Raw genomic sequence first — 26,653 nt, 5'->3', positions numbered from 1 at the left:
GAGAGTGTCCACATGGAGGTGGGTATGGAGAGGGACAAAAACAGGAGAGAATTTAAAGCTGACTCCATGCCAGACTGGGCTCCAGCTGGATCTGACCTGAGACCCTGAGACCATGATCTGAGCTGAAACCAAGAGTGGGCTAGGATGCTTAAATCGCCTGTGCCACTCAGGCACCCCAATACGTGTATTTATGAATTACTTAGAACTTATAGTCAGTGGCCGCTAATGAATGAGAAATAAAATGTGTAATTAATGGATTTTCAGGATAGGAGTTAGTGAGTAAACTGTAATGATGATTTTGCCTCCTGCATTTCTACTGAACAGATCACATAATGTATTCTGATTACCATAGTGAGTAGTGAGGAGAATTTTTTTTCTTGTCATGAGGATTTTTTTTTTTGTGATGAGGATTTTTAAAAATATTTCTGTCACAATGAATCTATCATGAATTTAAATTAGCACTGAGCAGGTTTTTGTAGTAGCGAAATACTAAAATATTGGTTTCTTTCTAAAGATTGCATGTGCACACAGATGCAATGCTTTGAAATTGTCAGTTTCCTTCTTTTTTTTTTTTTAGCACAAATCCCTAAGTTTAAAGTTAATTGCTACTATTGCTTCACATTCATAGAGCACTGAGAAATTCAAGAAATTTACAGAGCCCTGGACAGTGACTTCAAATCTTCAAAATCTCAGTGTGAATATGATAAGAAATAATAACCCATTGTATAGCCCTTCATTAAGTGTTTATTTGTCTTAAAAAATCAAGATTGTTCATTCTCTATACAGATGGAAAGGAAATTACTAAGCCATGAAATTCAGTTGGAATTGAATGCAGCAGTGTATGGATGAGCACATGTCTCAACTTCAGCCATAAAACATGCATTAGCTATTTCTGATGCTTGGGCCTCTCTCTTTTATCTCATTTGGCCAAGTATACCAAAAAAACAAAAACATAAAAACAAAAAAATTAGCACAAAAGGTATCACTGTTTAGTCTCTCACAGAATTTGTCAGACAGAAATATTTCTAATTTATAGAGCACCTTGTTTAGACCAGAATGCTCAAATTTTACTGTGCACCCATACCATTTGGGAATTTTGTTAAAACGTAGCCTCTAATTCAGTAGTTTGACATAGGTCTAGGAATTCTGCATTTCTTTTCTTTTTGTAAAGATTGTATTTACTTATTTATTTTAGAGAGAGAGAACGTGCATGAGAGAGGAGTGGGCAGGGGTAAAGGGAAAAGGAGAGAATCTCAAGCAAACTCCATGCTGAGCCTGAGATGGGGCTCTATCTCAAGACCCCAAGGGCATGACTGGAGCCAGAATCAAGAGTTGGACACTTATCAACTGAGTCACCCAGGCACCCCAGGAATTCTGCATTTTTTTTTATTTTTATTTATTTATGATAGTCACAGAGGGGGGGGGGGGGGCAGAGACACAGGCAGAGGGAGAAGCAGGCTCCATGCACCGGGAGCCCGACGTGGGATTCGATCCAGGGCCTCCAGGATCGTGCCCTGGGCCAAAGGCAGGCGCCAAACCACTGCGCCACCCAGGGATCCCGGAATTCTGCATTTATAACAAGCTTAAAGTCATGCTGACATACTAGTTTTCCTAAGGGTGAGATATATATGAGAACTTCCTTGGGTCAGACAATGCTCCACTACTAAATTTTGGAGGCCACTTGAGGGTTTCCAGAAACTTCCTGGGAATGAACGTACTGGTGTGGGATTTTCAGATGTGAAAATAAAAACTCTGAGACTTTATTTGAAATAATATTTCAGTCTTTTTTCTGGTCATAAAAAGAATTTCCTACAATGCACACATACAACCACGAATGCTTACATACACGTGTGTAAGCATACATGCAGACAACTAACCAACCCAACCCAACCAATTACATAATATTATATTCAAAACCAATGCTTACAATACCTAGTCAACAACCTCTGTTCTATCATTTATAATTATGGTCCAAAATAATAGAAATATTTGAGGCAGGGAATTTTTAAAACCTGTTGATGGTAACTTACTATTATTTCTTCTCTTTTTACTAGTTGTAGATTCAATACATGAAAGGCTAAGCCATAATTATTTGAAAAGAGGAAAACATTGTGATTCTATATATGATAAAAAAAGGGAGGCTGAAGTGGATTCAGAAGAGATAGGGTCTACTTTTTGTCTGTAATATTCCAGAGAAGAGAAGACCTGCATGATTTATCAAATAGTGGTCATATCAAACCCCTAGATTGACAGCAAGGCTTAGAAAATTATCACTTACTCAGCAGGATATGAAGCCAGACTTACCTCTAGAAGCCGGGGTAGTGAGTTCTGAGTTTGCTCCCCAAACTACCAATATAGGACTAAATGCAAGATTCCCTATATCCTACACCATATCTTTCAGAGAACCTGAGTTCTTGAATTATGGACACTAGACCTATTATTCCATTTTTACCATCATCTGATACTGATTTCCAACTTGTAAAAACCAAGTAAAATATTTTTCTTGAAGTACAATTAACATTCAGTGTCAGTAGTTTAAGGTGTACAGTATCATTATTAAAATGATAAATACATGTCTTTTTAATGGGCATCCTTCAACTTTCAACACATGGTTGGGAAAAAAATCAACATGAAAGGTAGCAACAAGCAGCAATAGGTAACAAGGGAAAATATACTTGGAGTTTGGAAGCAAATCAGTATATTATATAAAAGTAATTGCAGGGATGCTTTTATTTGGTATTGTGAAGTCATATTATTTTTACAAATGCTTTTATGATCCAAAGGGTGCTTTGAATAGCCAAGCAAAAAAATATTTATATACAAATGAATCAGAGGTCAACTAAAAATTAACTTGGAAAATACCATAAAATCAAACAAATTTAGGAAGTGCACAGAAAACAATGTGTATAATTTATGTATCTATTTTGGAGCATCAAATTATACGTGAAATGAAAAATCTTCTACATGTTGGTGAGCTGAAGAGCAGCAAAGTCTCCTAAATATGTACCATGGTGTCTGAGGTTGAAACATTACGTGGTTCTAAAAAGTGTTTTCAAGTTAGTTCTAATCACATTTTCTAGATGTGATTCAAGAGAGTAAAAATTCTGAGTCTGGTTTAGAGTCATACACAGGGGTAAAATAAAAATGTCACAGAACAAGTAAAATATATTCAAGTTTCCCAGGAGGAAAAAGAAATAGCCTCACCTGGGGAGAGGCCTGACTGCTCTCAAGAAATGTTACATAACACAGTATCCACAGAAGAACTGCAGAGATGATTTATGGAGCCTGAGGGAGATACAAAGTACACCGGAACATAAACATATGAGCAGGTGGGAAATAGTCTGGAATATGAAAATAGATGAGGGTGAATGGGAGAAGGCCTTTCATTATGTATCACCAGTTAGAATTTAATGGAAATCCAATACAGAATCTTCTTTAGATGGAACAGTAGAATTTAAAAAACAGAACCTAAGCAAATAGAAAATAACCATTCATGTTAGGAGGCAGAAGACTCCCAAGAAGGCATTGCTAGTGAATAGCTTCAGATTTTATTTTACGGTCATTAGTATATAAAGATCTGTAATTAGAGGAAGAGACAGGTAAGTCAATAGCAAGATGTCATGTTTAATTTAGAGCTTTGACATTACAAAGCCTTAGTCCAACTTTGGGCTGCTTCCCAGGGAATGGTTTTAGTTCTGCAAATACAATGCTTCTGCATTTGGTATAATATGTGACAATTTTTCAAAAATAAAGAAACACTACTGCTGCCACTGAATGGCTTAGGATAGAATGATTTCACTTGTTTTATTTTTAAACTAGGTGAATAAATTGGGAACCCTGGGTGGCGCAGTGGTTTGGCGCCTGCCTTTGGCCCAGGGCGTGATCCTGGAGACCCGGGATCGAATCCCACGTCGGGCTCCGGTGCATGGAGCCTGCTTCTCCCTCTGCCTATGTCTCTGCCTCTCTCTCTCTCTGTCTCTCTCTCTCTTTATGTGTGACTATCATAAAAAAATTTTAAAAATTTAAAAAAAAATAAACTAGGTGAATAAATACCACTCAAACATACTTCAAATGGCAAACATCATTGTATTTGGAAAATATGAAAGGATTCCTGGAGAATCTGACTAGTGGGTCCATACAGAATATGTGCCTCGGCTAATTAATGGATATGATCATGTAACATGAAGGACCATGAATTACTTTGAGGAAATGGACATTTCTAAAATGTTCTAAATTCTTCTAATGGCTTCAATATACTTTTTTTTTTATTTCTTACATTGATTCTTCAAGGCGATTTTTTTTTTTTAGTCCCATAGGGTTTCTTTATTTCTACGCACATTCATTTCTACTCTGTTTAATAAATTATTTTAATCACTTTTGCATATCTGTTAACATTTTCGGAGATGGCATATCTGGTGTTCAGAACTTTTTTTTTATTGGAGTTCAATTTGCCAACATATAGCATAACACCCAGTGCTCATCCCATCATCAGGGCAATTTAAAAGGACAAACAGACACTTAGAAACTTACTCTACATTTCCCTAAGCCCACATGCCTCTTCTAAAGCTGCTCTTTGAACAATTAGACTGTTATATAGGGTGTCAGTATCCAGTTAAATTGAATACGGCTATGATATTCCATTGTTCCAGAGGCAAACTGCTTGACATGCAGTCATGTAGAATTGCTCAATTGTTCCTGAAGAAGAAACTGACCCATAATATCATATTAATGCTGATAAGATTTCTCCCATAAAGATGTATAACAGATGCACATTGCTAAACATTGTTATTGCTCTTAATATATTTTAGATCTGTAGCCTTTTTGTTTAAAGATCTTATTTATATATTTGAGAGGGAAAGAGTGGGCAAGAGCACAAGTATAGGGAGAGGCGGAGGGAGAGGGAGAAAAATACTCCCAGTTGAGCGGGGAGCTGGACACAGGCTCCATGAGGGCCCCATCCCCAGGATCCGGAGATCGCAACCTGAGCCAACATCAGATGCTCAACCAACTGAGCCCCCCATGCACCTCAGTTCTGTTGCTTTTTGAGAAGAGACAGATCTGGATATCAAGTTTGGTAAATCAGGCACTTCATTACCTCCCTGCTAGTAAAGTTTTTCCCAGTAAATCTTCTATCTGCACATATGGCTTTTGTGGTGAGTTGTAGTCCGTTTGGGATGCTGTAACTAAAAATACCAAAGACTAAGTGGCTTAAAAAACAAATATTTATTTCTCACAATTCTGGAGGCTGGAAAGTCCAAGATACAGTCATTAACAGAGCCATGGTCTGGTGATAAACCTGCTTCCAGGTTCATAGACAGCCATCTTCCTGCTGTGTCCTCACTTGGAAAAAAATGAGAGAGCTCTCTGCAGTTTATTTTTAAGGGCACTAATTCCATTCAGGATGGCTTCATCCTCATCACCTACACTCCCCCCCCCCCCAAAGGTTCCTAATTCCATCATTTTAGAGGTTAGGATTTCAACACCAGAAATTTGGGAGAACACAAACATTCAGTCCATATGACTCCAACATAGGATTGGTATTGACCATACAAAGATACACTCCAGTTATATCAATGCTATTGGATTTTAAAATGGTATATATCCAAGCCCCACACGCCACACCATAGTGGAAGATATCCGTTCTAGGGGCAGTAGCAGGTTATAGGGAATTCTGGTGGCCAAGTTCTGCAAATATTCAAGTGGCAATATGATGTGCCCCCAGCTCAGCATCTTCCAAAAGGGCCACTGAGAAAATTGTTCCAAACCCTACAGAGAGTAGCATAGGTATGATGGCTGCTAGCTCCATACCTAGAGCAGTAGGGAAGCAATAGGATGTGTTAACCCAGATTCTAACTTTATAAAAGTTTGCTATAGACCCTAAGGGGGATAAAACAGCAGCAGAACAGTCAGTCACCAAAACCCCCAAATAAGAGGCAATTTGAAAGAGCATAAGAAACTTAAAGCAAATAAAGTCCCTAAAACACGTAGATCATTACAAGTAAGGTTGTATTTGCTACCAAAGGAAAACCCTGTGTAGTAAGACTAGTAGCAGAAAAAAAGGAGGCCAGACAATTTAGAGCTTGGGAAAATCCTGCAAGATTATATGCACTTTATGGCTGCTGGTTGGGGGAATGATAAGATCAAAGGGACCAACAAAGCTCACAGATAGGAGCATTCAGTGCACAACCAAGCAGATGGCCTGATGCAAAAATTGAGAATGCATTTGGCTGCTTTTCTGGAGCAAAAAGTAAATAAGTTGATTCCCAGACTTTAGAGAATTAACAGGATAGATGAGGCAGAGACAAGAACCAGGTCAGGGAACAGAGGGGAGGGGAAGACGCTCAAAATATTCCTGAACTACCTAGATATTGGGAATGACATGGCTCTTAATTTATTATGTGTGGACTGTCCTTGTTTTCCCTTTGTTAGGCTGTAAAATTATATAAATATTCTAGGTGCAAGATTGCATAGACATGTTGCTTGGCTACAATCATTACCTGGTCTGTTTTTGGCTGCTATGAAAGTTGGAAAATTTATGAAAGATAGTGGTCTGTACTCATAAAGCTTGCTAATATTGACAGTCATGATAATGTTTCATTCCAGAAGAAGAAACTGTAATGGCCTCATAATGGGTTGAACTGTGTCCCATGCAAAATTCATACATTGAAGTTCTAACCCCCAGTACCTCAGAATGGAATCTTACTTGCAGGTGGAGTCTTTCAGAGGTAATCAAGTTACAATGAGATAATTAGGGAGAGCCAAATGCAATATGACTGGTGTCATTGTAAAAAGGGGAATTTTGGACATAGGGATACCTGGGGGGACACCATGTGAAGATGGATGTATGAAATGCTCTGCAAGTCAGGAAGCATCAGAGATTGCCACCGACTCACCAGAAGCCAGAGGAGAAGCATGGGACCTATTCTTCCTCACAACCTTCAAAAAAAATTAACCCTACCAATACCTGGCTACTGTACATCTAGCTTCCAGAACTCTGAGAATATAAATTTTTCTTGTTTAAACCAGCCAGCATGTGGTATTTTGGTATGACAGCTCTAGTAAACTAATTTAGGTCTTCATAGGCAAAGTTCACTACAGAAGAAAGTTCTGTGCAATGCTATCTTCAACTCCAGAGCCCAGTCTGGCCAGTGAAAGTCCTACTGAGGACTAACAGAGCTTCGACAGGAAAGTGGCCACCGTTGCTCCTTTACAACTGCAAATCAGAACGATGTTGCTGCCATGGCTGGAGCTCGCTATGTAGCCTTGGACATTGCTACTGCTTTGGCTCTTGTATGACTTACTCTGCAAAGAAAAGCAAAATCATTTTGCTTTGAACCAATATGGCCCATTAGAGAAGTTTACTTTCCCGACCTCATCAGGATACATCATCAGAACATTAGATAAACCTAAGTACAATACGACGTGCTGGGGAATGTTCAGGCAATCTGCTACAGTGACATCTACACTTGGGAAGATACCGATGCTTTTTTCTAACATAAACATAAAAAGAAATAAGTGTAGGTACTTCTTTACCTAAAAAGGAGTACCCCACAAAATTCAATTTTACTTTTATAAGCATTCAGTTCTGAATATTTCATAGTTTCCTTTGTTTTCTTCCTTAACCCAGGAGTTAATTTGAGGTCCATCAACTCAATTCAAATCGTTTGGGGGATTTTCTAGATTCTTCAATTGGCACTGTTTACTAATTTCATCCAGTGTGGTTGGAGAACATAGTCTGTATGACTTCAATCATCTGAAATTTGCTAAGGAGAACTTTATAAATGTCAATTAGGTCCAATGGACTGATAGTGTTCATATTTTTTATAGTTTGTGTTGTGCATTATATCTTTTCCATTTTCTCATTTTCTACTCACTTATGTCCCTATATTTGAAATTCATCTTTTGTAATTGGCATACAGCTTCATTTATCTTAAAATATCTTTTTTTCACCTTCATTTTTAAGTATATGTTCACTGGCTAAAGAATTATGCATTGATACCTATTGTTTTTATTTACTCCTTCAGTTCTTTAAAGTTTCTGTCCAGAGGCATGTGGGTGGCTCAGGCGGTTAAGCATCCGCCTTCCACTCAGGTCATGATCCCAGGGTCCTGGGATCGAGCCCTGCATCGGGCTCTCTGCTGCTTCAACTACTTGTACTTTCTCGCTCTCTCCTTTTTCTATCAAGTAAATAAATAACATCATGAAAGAAAGAAAGAGAGAAAGAGAGAAAGAAGAAAGAAAGAAAGAAAGAAAGAAAGAAAGAAAGAAAGAAAGAAAAGAAAGAAAGAAAGAAGAAAAAAAAGAAAGAAAGAAAGAAAGAAAAAAGTTTCTGTCCATTGTAAGTCAGCTATTACTCTTTGTTTTGGAACTCCTGTGATATCTTTTTATCTGGGTTATTTTTGAGATTTATTTTAATCTATGGTTTTTAGCAATTAAAGCAAAGTGTGATTTGGTATGATTTTCTTTCTAATTAATCTATTTTGTGTTTTCTGAGCTTCCTAGATCTGCTTCTGAGCAATTATTGCCTCCTTGTTACTGGGCCCTGCTTGATATAAGTCATCTCACTGAAAGAAAAGTCATGACTCAAACATTCTTATTCTGTAGCAGGTTTTTCAGAAATAAATTTCCATCAAGTGAGGCAAATTTTCCATAGTCCCATTGTGAAATGGAAATTATAACTCCAATGAAGGGCAAACCTTCTATCAAGAATATAAACAGCTTTCCCAATTAAACACTGGGAAGGCCTTTGATTTAAGTACATATTTCTTACAATGCCTGACATCTAAATTGAAAGCACGCTTAAATAATAAAACAGCCCACCTCTAAAGTTGTGATAAAACCAGTAGAATACTATAACAATTCATCCTAAAGATGATAAATTGTTGATACCCCAATCTATTAAGTTCATTTTATTCTAATACTCTTTCTAAAGATAGGATAGAATTATTCAACATTGGCTCTATTGACATTAAGGGTCAGATCATTGTTTCTTTGGGGAACAATTATGGGCATTGTAGTATGATTAGTAACATTTCTAGCCTCTAGGTACCAGGTACCAATAGCATCCACTTCCACTGCCAGTTATGATAATTAAAAATGTCTCCAGACATTGTCGCATGTTCCCTGCAGGGAAAATAACCTCCAATTGAGAACCACTCTTATAGAGTAAACCTTCCTTAAAGTAGATCTTGGTTCAGGGTTTTTTGGAGGAGAGGGTAGAGGTGTTACTAATGGCCTATATAGATAGGAGTATTGGTCTATTCAGGCCTGAATAGCTAAAGGCTTGCTACCTTCTGGAAACACGCACAACTTATTAATAAATTTGATCTTCATATATCACTTACAAATGTCTAAGTGAAGTGACACATCTAGAGAGAACCATCTGGATTTACAATGTCAGGCATATTAGTCCTCATCTATTCTACAGCCCACTAAATCCATGTTGTAAGCCATCATAATAATGGAACCACCAAAAAGGATGAGAATGGCCAGTTAGAACCTTTTCTGACTTATGTATTGCCATAGGGTCAGCCTTTTCAATGATCACTTCTATAGGATCATCTGGTCCCATTCTAGTCAGTTATTAAAGTAACACATGACAATGCACACTTAGCTGACTTCCCACACATCCAAAGCCAGGGAGAAAAGGATTGTGAGAGGAAACAGTTTAGTACCAAAGTGATCCTTGTACTTTTATAGTGCCTTTTTTGATCTCAGCAAATGGATAGATGATAGATAGATAGATAGATAGATAGATAGATAGATAGATAGATGATAGATAATATTGCTCAGATGAGGGACACCTGATGAGCATGAACACTGACACAGACTTTACTTCAGGTGATTCCACAGCCACTGTACTCTGCCTCATGGTGACAAAAAGATAATTATTGGGTATCTATGGAATTTATCACTCCAGAAAAGGGAATAGGAACAACTGTCCATCTCATCCATGAGAGCGCATGGCATTCAATCTTGGAAAGCATTAAGAGACCAGAGAAAGATGGTAAATATCTTTCTCCTTTTTTAACAGATAGGGACAAACTGTTACAATCAACCTCTTATGATTTTCCCAGGCAGTAGCTCATAAAGTAACTTCTTCACAATTTTGGATATGTCACTTCCCATCTAATCCAGTTATACAAATCCTTATTTATTCTCACGACCCAGAAAATGTCTTAATGTTCTCTATGACTGAAGTGAAACAGAGATAACGGGGGTAAAATGAAATAGTTCCATAAGCATTGGGAGGGGTGGATCTGGAGTATCTTGGGGGCCAATTTCCTCCCTTCTTTTTGTAGTAAAGAGATGACTCAGCAGGTTTGAGTTAGCACAACACAAGAATGGGTTAATACCAGAACTGCTGTTGGACATTTCTTCTTTCATCAGGCCTCCTTTTCAGCCAGAAAACTTCTATTTTTACATGTTCATATAACTGTTTCTTACCAGTTGACAAAAAAAATCTGTAATTAATATAGGTGGGCATCTTTACTGAAAAGTTGGCTGTGGTGGATAAAGTCCATCTATACTCAACCTAAACTTGGGCTCAGGACTAACCTTTTGAGATCATGATGTTCTCCTACTTAAATTTCTACTTAAACTCCATGCATGTAAATTTTCCCCAATAAACTTTCTTTTATGCCAACCCTATCTGTAAATTCATGGTATCTGTCCATAACCCTTTAATATCATAATTTTATTCTAGAACATCCTATAATGCTTATAATTATTATAAATTTTTATATTAAAAAGAAATATTTACTATGCTAACATTATTTTAAATAGTATGTTGGAACTCTAAAATGACATTAATGTATTCAATCAAACTTTAAAATCTCTTATAAAACTACATGTATAGTAATGAAAATATATTTCATGACATTTTGATTAAATCTCAGATGCTCATGGACTTTAATACTAGCATTATCATTATATCCATTTTGCTGTAGAGGAAAAGTAAAATTGATTTGATAATATATTCTTGATAATTAAGACTATGCACACTAAAGAAAATAAAAAATGAACTGTCAACCAATCTTGTCTTAAAATTCAAATCCAGAATCTTTTTTCCCCAAAATTATTTCTGACACTAATGTAATTTGTGTTCAAAACATTTCAAAGTTTATTTTTTTCCTTAACAAGCAAAGTATTGCTAACAGAATGTAATGAGTTTTAATAAAATTTCCATATGTAGCCTGGTCTATGGCAGGGCCAGTAAGAGACCTCAGTTTCTCTTCCAATGGGACTGTGTTTTCCCTGTCCTGAGGAGTCTGCACCTCCCTGACCAGACATGGAAGAAAAAAGAGCAAAGCTTAGAGAGGCTGCAGAGAGAAGACAAAAGGAGCCTGCATCTAAGGACATTTTGGATGTTTGGTCTGTGGAAGTAGAAAAAGAAAAAGAAAAAATTAGAAAACCAAATTGCTGCATCTGGGCACCCATCAGAAAATGGACTTAGGTGGACAGTTTCTTAAGCATAACATGGGTGGAAAATCCTACTGCCAATAACTAATATCTGATACTAAGTGAATGTCCTCAGTTTAATTTTTTCTCTTTGAATAAATGAAGATTCAGACTTTGTAATGTTAGTGTCAATAAATCCAGTCAGGGCTTTGTCAATATTGATATATTGAAAACACTTTTGATTTTCAAGCCGAGAAAATGGACAGACCTTTCATTAAGTATTTATTTTCCTGCATTTGCTCTTCTGTAGGTCCTGGATGACTTGCCATTTTTTAGTAGTTAAAACATGGACCTAAAAAGTGAATATAAATATGTTGTGTGTAAAACGTCTGCATACATCTCAAACATCTAAGTTTGCCTTTCTATTTTCTCTCCTTTATAAAATGACCTAACAATCTTATATTTTTCTGCTTAGCCTTGTATTTCTTTTTATTTCATTATCTATGAAGATAATGTTTAAACTTATGGACTTCATGCATTTAAACTTATCAGGAAAAATTTTGAAAAATCATTTGAAGTGCTAATGCAAAAGAACATTGAAAATTTTTATAACATATTAAGTAATGAATATTTGTGGAAAACGTTTAATTTTCCTAATTTATTTTCTATTTTTATGGCTTATAAAATTAACAGTGTTTTACACTGCAATAAAGTGGGGGGGTTGCTTGCTTAAAAAAATCCATATATAGGGATCCCTGGGTGGCGCAGCGGTTTAGCGCCTGCCTTTGGCCCAGGGCGCGATCCTGGAGACCCGGAATCGAATCCCACGTCGGGCTCCCGGTACATGGAGCCTGCTTCTCCCTCTGCCTGTGTCTCTGCCTTTCTCTCTCTCTCTCTGTGTGACTATCATAAATAAATAAAAATTTAAAAAAAATCCATATATATTTTTATAGTGAAAGCTACATAGCATCAGTTCTTGGATATGACACTAATGGATGTGATGTGGTAAGAAGCCTTACAAAGGGTATTTATTATGTAACTTCATTTACATGAACTTTTAGAATGAACACAAATTTCAGCACAGTGGCTGTCACTTGGAGGCTGGAATTTGGATTGATTTGAAAAGGGTATGAGGACACTTTCTGGAACAATAATAATATTTTATACTTTAATACGATTTGGTCACACAGGTGAAATCCTTTTTCTAAAGTTAGATGAAGTACACTTAAGGGTTTTGCATTTTATTTTATTTTCAAAAAATAAAAAGAAATATTGAAATAAAATTAACAAGAATGCTGAGAACATTTAGGAAGAAGTTTGCTGATGTCTGCAATTTACCTTGAAATGCATCCAAAAGAAGATGAACTGATAGATGGGCATTTAATGGTAAAATGGAAGTAGTGGGTATATAGGTGTTCACCAAAAAATTATTTTAACTCTGCTATATTTTTGAAAAATTTTTAATCAAATGTTGGAAAAATATGAAATAAGATAAAGCAAACATTTGAATTACCAGATAAACACAAGACTTATTGGAAATTAAGAATAATATATAGGGAAAGTATTTGGTTGAGCATTCCACTCTTGGTTTCAGCTCAGATTTTGATCTCAGGCTCCTGAGATAGAGCTTCAAGTTGGGCTCTGCGCTCAGCACAGTGTCTGCTTGGGTTTCTCTTTCCCTCTCACTCTGTCCTTCCCCCCTGCTTTCTCTCCCTCTCTCAAAAACTAAGTAAATCTCTTTTTTTTAAGTATTAATATAGAATTGGGGCGCCTGGGTGGCTCAGTCAATTAGTGTCAGACTCTCAATTTTGGCTCAGCTCATGATCTCAGGGCTTTGAGATCTAGCCCCCCCATGGGACTTGGTGCTTAGTAGGGGGTCTTCTTGAGATTCTTTCCCTCTGCCCTTACCCCTGTTCCCACTCTCTAGCTTTCAATAAATAAATACATCTTTTAAAAAAGAATACTATATAACTAGCAAGAGAACCACTCCGACCACATAGCTGCAGAGAATATTGCCAATGCCTTGTAAAATAAAGACTGAATCTATACACAATGTGGAAACTATTATTAGGGTGAGAAAAACTTAAGTTGTAAAGATTGAAGATTTGTGGGGTGTATCAGATCTTCCCCTCTTAGGATTATTCTCAAAAGTAACATAAAAGAAGTGATTATTTAAAGTAATATATTCTGTAGAATACTAATATAAAAAATATGTAAAATCTAAAGAGAAGCAGAGCAAATGGAATATTAAATTATTTTCTAAAAATTAGACTTTCCCCTAATCTGATTCTCTTCAGAAGGTCGTAAACTCCTTGTTACAGAAAATATTCAGCATATCTTTGAAATTTTTCAGCAGTATAGTGAAACTACTAGGCCAGCACAGTGTGTAACATTCTTAAGTTCCCAACTTGTAAAACTTCTTATTATGGCTCATGGTAATTCTATTCTTTAAAATGATCATGTCTTATTATTTAGCAGCTAAATTTTCCATTTCAAAAAATAATTAAAGTAGCTTGTATAAATATCCTTCTTACAAATCTCTTTATCCCTCCACTAAATTAAACTTAGCTGTAAAAGTAACCAATTTTCATATCTCTTATTTCAATCTCCAATATGTCTCCAAAATGTTCATTTGGGACTATAGAGTACATCCTAACTTCAATTTAAATTGTAACTGGAGCTTTCCACCACCTTGCTTATTCTCTTTCTAGTTCTTTATAAGTCAGCATATCTTTATTCAATTCTAACTTCTTTATGTATATTGCTCTTTATATATTGAACAAAAAATTTGTGTCACTTAAATTCTGAACAATAATCAGGTATCATTTGGGAACTATTAATCTGATTCACAGGTCTTATTTCTTGAGATTATTGTTTAATAAGATTATTTGAGTGGTCTAGTAATTTATATTTTAAGCATGCATCATGGTTTACTCTGATTAACATAAAACTTTAAGAACCATTATTTTTAATGAGGTCCAAAATAATTTCATCCTATCTTTGTTACCTAATATTTCTCACAAATGTCCATGAGAGTAGACTCATTGGCTTAAGTTATACATATTTATTAATACCTTAATTTATAAAAGATTATTAACTAAGTAACTCTTTTATCATGGCTTAGTCTGTGGAAATAAGTAGAAATGGATCATATAAGACTTATTGGCTCTAAAAGAATTCACATACAAAAGTCATTTAGACTCCACTCTTAAACTCTTTCAAAATTCCTTAAAAAATACTGAAGTTAAACAGGGGAGTTTGCCAGGAGCGGATAGAAGTGAGGCTAGAATCTCTTAATAAGCAGTGTTAATAAACTACATTATTTTAACTATGTCAAATACAACATTAACATTGCATTAACTACAACAATCACTATAGCCAAACAATACCTATATGAATTGCTGCCTGAAATATAAAAAATTCTGATATTGTTAGGCATCTGTGTGGCTCCGTTGATTAAGCATCTAACTCTTGTTTTGGGCTTAGGTCATTATCTCAGGGAAGATTGAGCCCTGTGTCAGGCTCCATGATCAATGGGGAGTCTGCTTGAGATTTTCTCTCCCACTCTGACTCTGCCCCTCCTCCCTTCCTGCTCGCTTTCTTTCTCAAATAAATAAATAAGTTTTTTTTTTAACTCTGATATTGTGCTATTTTATATATTTTAAGGGCACTTATAATTTAAATTATAACAAATTTAAATTATAATTTGAATTATAACAAATTTAAATTATAATTTGAATTATAACAAATTTAAATTATAATTTAAATTATAACAAAATAAGAATTTAAATACATCATATGTAATCGTAACCATGAAAGTTAGAATTCAACAAGAACAGGTTTGAAAATGGTTATCAGAATCAAATAATGGGGTATAATTTTGTAGCTGAAGTCAGTCTAAAGGATAGTGTTTTACTAGAAATCCATCATGGAAAACAAATCTTAGAACTAAATTTGTTTGCATTTTGGAGAGCCAGAAGTAGGAAGAAAGTGAAATGGGGTAATATTGAGGGTAACATAAAGAAACAGATCAAATGAGGTTCAAAAAGTCAAGTACCATGATCAAATAAGGTATGTTAAATAACAGGGTGAGGGTGAGGTCAGGGAACAAATCTGAAGAAATTAGTTTATGCCAACATAACATTTTTTTTGTCTTTTTCCCCCACTGAGTATTTTATCCTTTATTGCTTTTCTTTCTGCCTTAGGGCAGATTAGTTTCATGTTTCAAGAGCGTGTTTCAGATTTAAGGAAAATGACATAGTTTTGTTGTATTTGCTTTCAGTAAGTCACTAGACAATTTCTCATATTACCCTCAAGGGAATGATTATATAACAAAATCTTGATGACAAATAGGTGAAATTATAACTATCTTTGTGATCAAATTTTTAAAGGTTGATTATTATAGTGAGGTTAAGCTAGAGGAAAGGGATGACTGGGTGGCTGGCTCAGTGGTTGAGCATCTGCCTTTGGCTCAGGGTGTAATCTCAGGGTCCTGGGATCGAGTTCCACATCAGGATCCCCTGCAGGGAGCCTGCTTCTCCCTCTGCCTATGTCTCCGCCTCTCTCTGTGTGTCTCTCCTGAATAAATAAATAAAATCTTAAAAAAAAAAAAAAAGCTAGAGGAAAGATACTAGAGATAGAATCTAGTAAAAATACAAGACTCATAAGGCCATATAATATTTACTGTGTTTAATTTAGATGATAACACAGAAAACATGATTAGAATTTGTGTTTGAGGTTCAGTTGGTAATATTAGCCAATAAATTGAATGAAATAATTAATGCTAACAATATTTTTATCAAATAGAAAACTAATATGAACTGAACAATAAAATTAAGTGTATAAATCTGAAGATACATTTTCCATCCAAGATGAGAGAGTCAGTTGACTAATTTCAAAACATTTTAACCAGGTTGGTAAACTGTTTATGTAAAAAGTTATCTTAGTTGTTATCTTATTGCAAGACAATAAAACTCACATGACCTTGAAGGAGGTAATCTGGAGCATCTTGTCTGTCTAGGACTAACCACACCTGTGTGTCTTAGTATCCCACCTTAATAAGATTACTAAAAATTGTACTAAATTCGGAATCAGGAAGGCAGTAAAGAATGATGAGAGGACTGTCAGTTGTGTCATATAAATGAAGGTGGCTGGAATTATAGTTGCTTAGCCAAGAGAAGAGAACTGTTTGGGTGAGGGAGAGACACCATCTCAGTCTTAATTTTCTTACATTGCTCAAGTTTATTAGTATGCAATGCACTAATAGCTATTTCTCTGATTACTTGACAACACATGTAGTCTTGCTGTTCAAGTTGTCTTAGAATCATTGATCCCAACATCAAAGTGTAGATGGATTTGAAGGGCTGTCATGTGAAAATAAGAAGTAGACTTCTCTTTTTACTCCAGAGTGCAAAAGTAGAATAAATAGTTAGATAAATCAAGGAGATGGATGTTTATCTCCATATACTGAATAATTAACAATTCAGCTTATTATCAGTAATATTTAAGTAAAGGCAACATATACAACCATTTTCAATCATGTGATATAAAATAGATTCTTGTTTTAAGAAAAAAGAAGTCTCACCAACAACCATTAATGTCCATTTCAAATCTCAGATTGTAATATTTTAATTTGGTAGAAAAAAATTTGTCAAATAATTTTTCATTTACATTGAAATATTGCATTAATTAAATAATCACAATAACAAAAACTCTTTAGTCTCTTTATTTTCTGTTTCATCTGTACTCCACTCAGCAGGCAGCTACTGTTAGAATGGATATAATTCTCTATATTACTAATATCTGGCAAATAGTATGTGCTGACTCAAATCATTCTGTTAAAGTGGAGATGAAACTTCATGCCTTCAAAATTAATCTACAATCCTAGAATTTTTAGCATTGGTACCATTTTGAATAAGATACTCCCCAAACAATAATGATATAGTACTGCTTTAATCAGAAAGAGAAGCACTTGAACTCATTATACATGGCTTAATTCATCATCTGGCAGAAATTGGGCCCTGTGGAAGTTAAATGTGAGGGTTCTAGGGTGGGAAGTACTACCTAAGGAAGGCAAATTCAGTCATGGTGTTGGTGTTGAGACTGTCTCATTGGCTTGAGTGTTGTTAAAGTTATGTATCTATTGGGAAAAATTAAGGCAAACTTAGCTGGCACCGCAGTTTTGCCCTAGTCTTTTTTTATAAAAATTAACAAAAGTGGTAACAATTTTATTGTGGAAATTTACTCTCAACAAATTTTAAATGCACAAAACAAAACAAAAAGTAAATGCACAAAACACTTGTGAACTATACACACAATGTTATATAGGGGATCTCTAGAACACAACCATCTCATATACTTTATACCCATTGAACAGCAACTCCCTATTTGCCCCTCCCCATAGCTCCTAAAGCCACCATTCTTTTTTTAAAAAGATTTATTTATTTATTCATGAGAGAGAGGTAGAGACATAGGCAGAGGGAGAAGCAGGCTCCCTGTGGGAAGCCTGATGTGGGACTCGATCCCAGGATCCCAGGATCATGACCTGAGCCAAAGGCAGAGGCTCAACCACTGAGCTACTCAGGTGTCCCCAAAACCACATCAACTCTGTTTTTATGAGTTTCACTATTTTAGATATGTCCTATAAATGGAATCATGCTGCATTTGTTCTTACCTAACTGGTTTATTTCACTTAGCACAATGTTCTCCAGCTTCATTCATGTTTTCACATATGGTAGAATTTTCTCCTTTTTAAAGACTGATAAGGGGCACCTGCATGGCTCAGTCAGTTAAGTAATCGACCTGATTTCAGTTCAGGTCATGATCTCAAGGTTGTGAGATTGAACCTGGTGTCGAACTCCACACTGGGCATGGAGTCTGTTTGAGTTCTCTGACCCTGCCTCCCATGTGTGCCTACTCTCCTTCTCTCAATCTCTGTCTCTCTCTTAAAAAAAAAAAAAAAAAGAAGAAGAAGAAGAAGAAGAGAAAAAAGAAAAAGAAAGAAAAGCAAAAGACTGAATAAGATTCCATTGTATGTATATAACACATCTTTAAATCCATTCAAATCCATTCATCTACTGATGGACAACATGTAGAACATGTAAGTTGTTTCTGTATCTGGTCTATTGTGAATAATGCTGCAGAGAACATGGAAATGCAGATATCCCTCTGAGTTCCTGATTTCAATTATTTAGAATATATACCCAGAAGTGGAATTGCTGGATCATATGGTAGCCCTATTTCTATTTTTTTCTTTCTTTTTTTTTTTTTTTTGAGAAACCTTCATAGTGTTTTCCATTGTAGCTGCATCATTTAGCATTTCCACCAAGAGTATACAAAGGTTTCGATTTCTTCTCATCTTCATCAGTGCTTGTTATCTTTTGTTTTCTGAAGTAAACCCACATTTATATTATCAACTAATCCTCAACAAGTGTGTCAAAAATAAACAATGGGTAAAGGATAGTCTTTTTAAATGGTGTTGGTGAAAATGGATATTCACATATGAATGAAATTGTTTTTTTAAATGATTTTATTTATTTATTCATGAGAGACACGGAGAGAAGGCAGAGACATAGGCAGAGGGAGAAACAGGGAGCCCGATGTGGGATTCGATCCCAGAACTACAGGATCACGCCCTGAGCTGAAGGCAATTGCTCAACCACTGAGCCACCCAAGCATCCCTGAAATTGGATCTTTATGTTATACTATACATAAATACCAACTTAAAATAGATAAAAAATGTAAACATAGTCACAGGAAAATACATAGGGGAAAGCTTCATGACATTAGAAAATGAAGTAATTTCTTGCACAGACTCCAAAAACACAAGCAACAGAAATAAAAATAGACAAGTGGGAGGACATTAAACTAAAAATCTCTGCACAAAAAGGAAACAATCAATAGAATGAATGAAAGATTCTGTGTTCAAACAAATTTGAGATCCAACAGATTCATTTTCCCACAAGCTCTTGGAAAGACACAAACCACATTAGCATTTGAAGGCTCTGAAAAGTCCTGAAATAAACCCTTTATATATATCTATCTCTACATTTCACAAACTTCATTTAATAAAGCCCCAAGTATCATATCTATTAACCTTCTGAAAAATTAGCCATAAAATCCAAAAGTACACATGGGAGCATTTTTTTTCTACAAAAGAGCTAAGAAGATCTTTTGATGTGAAGTCAGAAAGTCTCATATAGTATGGCATAGGCAAAAAGCCTAAGTCACCAATAAAAAAGAAACTCATTTGAATAGCAATTTATAATTTTGATAATCTTTTTTTTAAATTTTTTAAAATTTTGATAATCTTAAAGAAAATGATCATCACTCTAAATCTGGAAGAAAAATAGCCTTTCTCCTTTTTATAGGTGAGACGATAATCTCAGAAAAATTAAGTGATGTAACCAAGATCCACCAGCTTGTACTCTGCTCATTCATCCGTATCATTGTAATGTGCAGTGTATCATCCATAGACTGGTTATATTTCTGATTTATCTAATGTGAGGGTTTTTTTTTTTTCATTTAACCCAAACCCTCTTTTGCAGAAGTGTTGACATTTTAAAGCTGCTCTAGTTCAATTCCATTTACTGCATCAATGCCAATTTCTCCAATTAGTCTGACAACACATATAGTGTCAGTAGTCAACTTGTCTTGGAATCATTGATCCCAAGACCAACGAATAAGTACTGCTGATCTTCAAACCAGTGATCAGAATGGCCTTCCTAATTATGGCTGTTCTCTTTCCTTTTTATCTGTATGGCACAAGCATTCTTAACAGACTTGAGTCATCTGCCTAGAAGCTGCTGTCATTACTCATTAGAATTTCACATCCAAGAGATGTAAACAAGTCTGGTTTCCATCTTTAGACTAAAAAGCCTTAGGAACAATTTCTTTTTTCACATTGCCAGATTTAAAATTGTCTTTGTCATTTTATTTAATATTTCACAACTTGCTTTTTTTCACAGAGGAAATTAAAATCATTTCCTATGAAATTACACATACATAAAACTTCCCCTAAAATTTATCTTTTTCTATAAATTTACAAAGTACACTTTGATCTCCCATCTATATATCATGACACATTCAGAAATGGTGATAATCTGACAATTATTTAGTCTTCCAATAGGTTTGTAACATCTCCATATACACTGTTGCAATATTATTTCTCTGGAGTTTTAAGTAAGTATATATTTAAGAAATGTGTGCTGAGGGATGCCTGAGTGGCTCAATAGTTAAGCGTCTGCCTTTGGCTCAGGGCATGACCCTGGGTTCCTGAGATCAAGTTCTGCATCGGGTTTCCTGCATGGACCCTGTTACTCCCTCTGCCTATGTCTCTGCCTCTCGCTCTCTGTGTCTGTCATGAATAAATAAATAAATAAAATCTTAAAAAAAAAAAGAAATGTGTACTGAAATGATATAATTCTTTTGTTTATTTGCCCAGATTTAGTTACTTAATTGGACATACATATAACCATTTAGATTACTAGTTAGGCTAAAACCCAAACTCTAGGAGTTGCTTTTTCAAAATGAGGTAACTTGAATGTATATGCTTCTCAGATATTCAGGGTTCCCCAATTCAGTAGATTACCAAGGTATTATTATTTCTCTCTCGTTGCCTGACTTTTGGCCTTTTCAATGCTCTTACACACCACTAATAAAGGATGAACAGAAGAGATATTACACTTAAATTAGCCTACTTGTTAGTCAGTCACTGAGTCAGCAAGGACCTGCTGGGAGTCCATAGCATACAAATTATAGCAATTTTCTCTTTCGTAATAGCTTAGTGAGAGAAAAGCTGAAACTTTTTTTAAACTATAGTATAATCGTTATGGCTTTTATGATTTTCAGTTATGTATATTCTATTACAGTGTGTATTAGTTATTTTTAATTCCTATTTATATCTCTATGTTTAAGTGTAATTTCTCTTAGAAAAATATGTCATACTATGAAGTTTGAAATATAAGCTCTGTATAATGATGGTACTAGACTCTCACTCCTTTATAATACTTTATAATACTTTTAATATTTTTCTGTTAAAATAATGATAACTTTTAAATTTTTTTAAAAAAGTATAACTTTACTAAAGTTTAAAGAAAATAGTCAATAACTTACACAGCAATTATAGGGTTTCTGGTAACTGCAATCAGAAATACTATGATTCAAAAGACATAATTGTGAACACACATGTTCTTCATTCTGGTGCATAAGAATTTGGATTGCTAGGAAATGAATGGGAGATGTCTGTTTCTTGCCTTACCCACCCCACATTTCACCCCCATTTAGTCAGTCTCTGGAGGCATAAGCTGCACTGACTAGATGAATCAATCCCTGTGTCTTATAAAGCTCCAGAGTTATGTGTGTCCATTCTGTCAAACATGAATGGCTTTACCTCTATGTGTTGTTCAAAGATAGCACAGTAGGGCTCAGTGGGATACGTGGTTCCCGAATATGAAGGACAAGAAGAGTCCACGAAACAAGGTATACATTTCTAAGCCTTATATTTGGTAAAAGAAGAAATTCCACCTAAGAAATGGAGCAAAAATATGCCTCAAATAGCCAGACGCCTGGCAGGAGACAAAGTTTAAGGAAACCTGATTTTAGGCCAGCATAGTTCCACTATTGAATCATTTACCAGACACTGGAAAATGCACAAGGACATCCTCTCGCAGCCACCTTTCAACTCTTTTTCACAAGAAAAATTTATTCTCTACCCACATAAGCCATAAATAATGGCAAGAAATCTTCAAGGCATATTTGGCTACAAATGTAAAGTTTAGATGGAATTCATCTTGGTGGAAATACTAAATTTTAAAACAAAAATAACAGTCGCCTATGGAGAACACCAGAAAACAAAAACAAACTTTCTTCCTCCTTTCTCTCTCTGAATTTCTATATCTATAAGATCTATAACCAAAGAATATAAATAGTAGAGCACCCTGAAGTGTTTAGGAAAAAAAAAATCTTACATTATTAGAAACCTCTTTTAATGGCCTCAGTAGGGAACAAGATATTTCCTTTATGACTCAAGAACAGGAAGTCTCAAAGGAAAGTTTAGGAGTTTGAAAGTTTAGGGCTGAGAAAGTCTAAAAATAATAAAGGGCTTAGTCTAGTCTGCAAGTAGGCTTTTTTGTTACTGTTTGTAAGAGAAAAGAAGTCATAAAACAATTTTGGACATACAAATTCCAAATATAGGTTGTAATACTATATTCTAAAATTTCACTTACAAGCATTGTAGTGTTGACCAACATTATCTCCATGGTAAGCAGTCCATTAACTAGATGTCCCTACCAGGTGCCTTGGAGGAGGCTGCTTGCCTCCTGCAGTTCACACTAGTATGTTTGTTTGTTTGTTGGTCAAAATATAAAAGCAGGAGATTTCATTTAAAGATCCAGATTTTCCATTTCTTTTGAAAAATGGAAGTATCTGGCAATGTCAGTACTGGCCTGCATTGCCACAAGCCAGCCATCTGTTTGAGTTGACTGGTATGGTTCTTTAGATGAATCACACTCACCCTACTCATAACTACCCTTCCAGGTCTCTTACACTAGATTGTTTTGCCCATTACAAACAGATTTATTTATTTTTATTTTTTTTTAAGATTTTACTTATTTATTCATGAGACACAGAGAGAGAGAGAGAGAGAGAGAGAGAGGCAGAGACACAGGCAGAGGGAGAAGCAGGCTCCATGCAGGGAGCCCGATGTGGAACTCGATCCCGGGTCTCCAGGGTCACACCCTGGGCGGAAGGGAGGTGCTCAACTGCTGAGCCACCCAGACATCCCTACAAACAGATTTAAATTTAAATTTAAATTTCTAAATTTCTAATCTTTGTTGTATCTTGGGCATATCCTATTTTCATGAAAAATGTGTATACGTTAATTAAAGCTACACTTTTTATTGTTTCTATCATACTGCCATATATCTCCAATTCCTAAAAATAAATATGTAGTTTAAAAAGTTCACTGAGGCATAAACCAAAGAATTCTTTAACACACAGTTTCTTTTAAGCAAGAATTAGGATTTCTAGGAATTTATCTTTAATTCTTTCAAGAATTGGTCAGAATATGAAGCCAATTAAGGCTGGAGGCAATATATTGCCTCTGATGGATTTTTATAAAGAAAGCTAATGAAGTTAGTAATAGTTCATAACTGTATGGTGAATTCTGTAGCCAACGTTCTTGTTCAGTTGGACACTGACCAGAGGAAACCTGATTTACACTTTGTTAAGGATTAAATATCCCATAAATTAACTGGCCACAACACATAAGCACACTGGTAATCTTGATGTGACAGGTTATGGGTGATTTTGTTTCATTAGAAATGTCTGCATTCTGGGAAATTTCACACTGAGTATATATTCATTATGTAATCAGATCAAATAAATACTATTTCTCAATTTTATCTTTATAAACTATATATTAAAACATTTTTGTATAATTTCCTAATCAAATTTTTTCACCTAAAAAGACAGTAGTAGTACTTACTTCATATCCAGCTTTTGAAGTTAGTTAAACTTAAAGCCAGACAATCTCACGTGTTCATAATAGCACAATTAATCTGGCCTCTTTTATTTTTTACCAATACAAATAGTAACTAAAATAGCTAAATAGAATTTTCCTAACTTTTAAAAACAATCTTGCCACCAGAGTCAAAAACTACAGTTGGGATGTTAACTGCTCTGTTCTTTTGCTTTTATAATTTCCTATAATGGCATAAAAATATACACTTGTTAATAATGTGATTTAATATAAGCTCTTTTTTCATTACTCATTATTTAACTTAAAACTTTATTCTAAAATAAATAACTATACTATTTATAAATAATAATATATTTAATTGTAATAAGGTTCAGGGTGAATAAATAGAATAAAAATTGCTAATTCCTTTGGGATCCCTGGGTGGCTCAGCAGTTTGGCGCCTGCCTTTGGGTGCCAGGACGTGATCCTGGAGACCTGGGATCAAGTCCTGCATCGGGCTCCCTCCATGGAGCCTGCTTCTCCCTCTGCCTGTGTCCCTGCCTCTCTGTGTCTCTCTGTCTTTGTGTGTGTCTCTCATGAATAAATAAATAAAATCTTTTAAAAATTGCTAATTCATTCAAAATAAAATATATATATTAAAAATATATATACATACATATATATATATATATATTTTTTTTTTTTTTACTTAAAATAGTGACTTAATTTGTACCTGAGTGGCTCAGTCAGTTGAGGGTCGGATTCTTCAGTTAGGCTCAGATCATGATCTTGGGGGCAGTTGGATCATGCCCTGAGTCCAGAGTTCAGAGTCTTGCTTGTCCCTCCCTCTGTTCATCCCCACAGTTGTGCTCTCTCTCTCTCTAATGAATAACATCTTTAAGGAAATAAAATAAAATACTGACTTAAATGTATGTAAGCTATTGGTGTATTATCGGTTTATTACCATTATAAGGCATATGCATTTTATAAATAAATATGTAAGTTATAAATATAACACACTTTTAAAATATTGCAGAATACGTCAATACATAAATAATGCAAAACATCCATTCCTAAATATAATAATATAATTTTGAAAGCAAATGAATACAGAGACACCCTTCCTCACAACAGTCAGTTGGCTTTTGTGCTTAATGATGGCATTACGTGCTTTCTCCAACAATAATCATTTGTATTAATGTGGCAGATATGTGGACAGAAAACCAGGGTGTCCTGGAATAACACCTGCCAGGATAAAAAGGTGGTAGCAGAGATCAGAATAGCTCTCTCTTCCATCTATTTCTGCTTGCTCTTTTCTCTGGTGTCCACAACTTGTAAGAAATGTCTTTCTCTTTTCTTTTTTTCTTAAATGTTCTGTGATTAGCCCTAAGATTTTATTCTCTAACAGTCAGCCTTGACTCTTGGATCAAACTCTTTTAATTTTATTTTTAACACTGTTTAGACTCTTAAACAATGATTGAGAACAACAAAGAGTTTTGTTGTTTGAGTTATCATTTGATACTTAATATATTAAAAATTATAACAGAACTTTTATAAGTATTTACCCATTGATTTAAAAATAATAACTCATATAAATATAAGTAACTAGTTTATGAAAAATAATTATGTTTTAAAAGAAAATTAGAAAATTAGTGGCATTGTTTGATATGTTTGCAAATCTCCTTTATGTTGACTTTGTAAATAATAACTGGAATCTCATCCTGGCCTCTGTATTTTACCTGTTGAGATCTCACACACCATGTAGTCCCTGGAGAAGATAATTGTACACTCATGAGAAAACACAAGTGAGAGGTTAAACATCTGGGTAGCATTATGAAAACAGTTTGACTTTGCAAACCCCCTGAAGAGTCTTGGGCACTCCTAGCGGTATCCCCACCATATTTCAGAACCACCAGCTGGGCCAGTTTTGTCTCAGCAATTATTAAAGGGCAAATTATACACCTTAAACTATATACAAATTAAGTCTTGAAGTTTTAGCTCCAGAAAATAGACTCATCCACAGCCCAGAGTAACATGAGGACAGAAGGGAAAGAGGACTCTCCAATTTCTGCAATATTCCCTGGATCATTTTTTTATCATCATCAAAAGTGCATGAAATCAACTTATTTGACTGTATGCAAACATGTTATATGAATCAAACTTAATAAATGAATCAGGGCCAGTAATAATTGTTGGTCCTAAACACTCTAAAATAGTTTCTGTAAAGCAGGCAACATGCTTAAAAATGAAGAATTTAAGATTCAAAGAGACTTTTACTTTGAGTTTAGACTTACTTACTCTTTTTTGGCTCTATGTGAGTCAGTATGACCTGACTCCAAACTTTGCCTCCATTTAGGTGAGAACTATCTACCAGTTAATCATATTCCATACAGAACCGCTAGATGCTTGTAAAATAATAGTAATGACATAATTAATGAATATTCACTTAGTGTACTACACATTAACAAGTCAGAATCTTTAAAAAAGAAAAAATATAACTGTATTTAGCAAGTACTCACAAACCGTCAAAAGAAACTGATCGTGTTGGTTTTTTGTTTTGTGTCGTTTTGACATTAGAGTATAGGTTTCTGTGTAAATTGGTGAAAAAGATCCTTAACTCCAGGCTTTGGCTTGAGGTCTTCTTTCCCATTGGGTTTCAGGAAAACTGCATAACAATAACCTGATGCTATGTTTTCTAGGTCTAACAAGCCTGGCTCTTCTGTAATATCCCATTTTATCTCCTATCTGGAACTATAAATTTCATTTTTAATAAGGCAAATACCCAAGTATCAGGGA

The 26,653-nt window shown here is 35.1% G+C and overlaps 1 long non-coding RNA gene and 1 pseudogene across 4 annotated transcripts in view; one reads left to right on the top strand and one right to left on the bottom strand.

The window, feature by feature from the left end:
• LOC102156697 overlaps window positions 1-24,702 on the bottom strand; it is an 87,612-nt gene extending 62,910 nt beyond the window's left edge. For 3 of the 4 annotated variants that reach the window (XR_005383945.1, XR_005383947.1, XR_005383948.1), the window contains exons 1-2: window positions 24,591-24,626; window positions 3,205-3,285 (exon numbers count right to left, since the gene is read on the bottom strand). This is a non-coding gene — a long non-coding RNA (uncharacterized LOC102156697). Of the gene's footprint in view, window positions 1-3,204; window positions 3,286-24,590 lie in introns of all 4 variants that reach the window. The other variant, XR_005383946.1, reaches the window with a different exon arrangement.
• LOC100684440 lies at window positions 11,240-11,471 on the top strand (annotated as a pseudogene).
• Window positions 24,703-26,653: the final 1,951 nt, after the last annotated feature.

This window comes from Canis lupus, chromosome 34 (genome assembly GCF_011100685.1).
Source record: "Canis lupus familiaris isolate Mischka breed German Shepherd chromosome 34, alternate assembly UU_Cfam_GSD_1.0, whole genome shotgun sequence".
Taxonomy (NCBI): Eukaryota; Metazoa; Chordata; class Mammalia; order Carnivora; family Canidae; genus Canis; species Canis lupus.
Note: the sequence above shows the minus strand (reverse complement) of the source record. Positions and strands in the feature narration are given on the sequence as shown.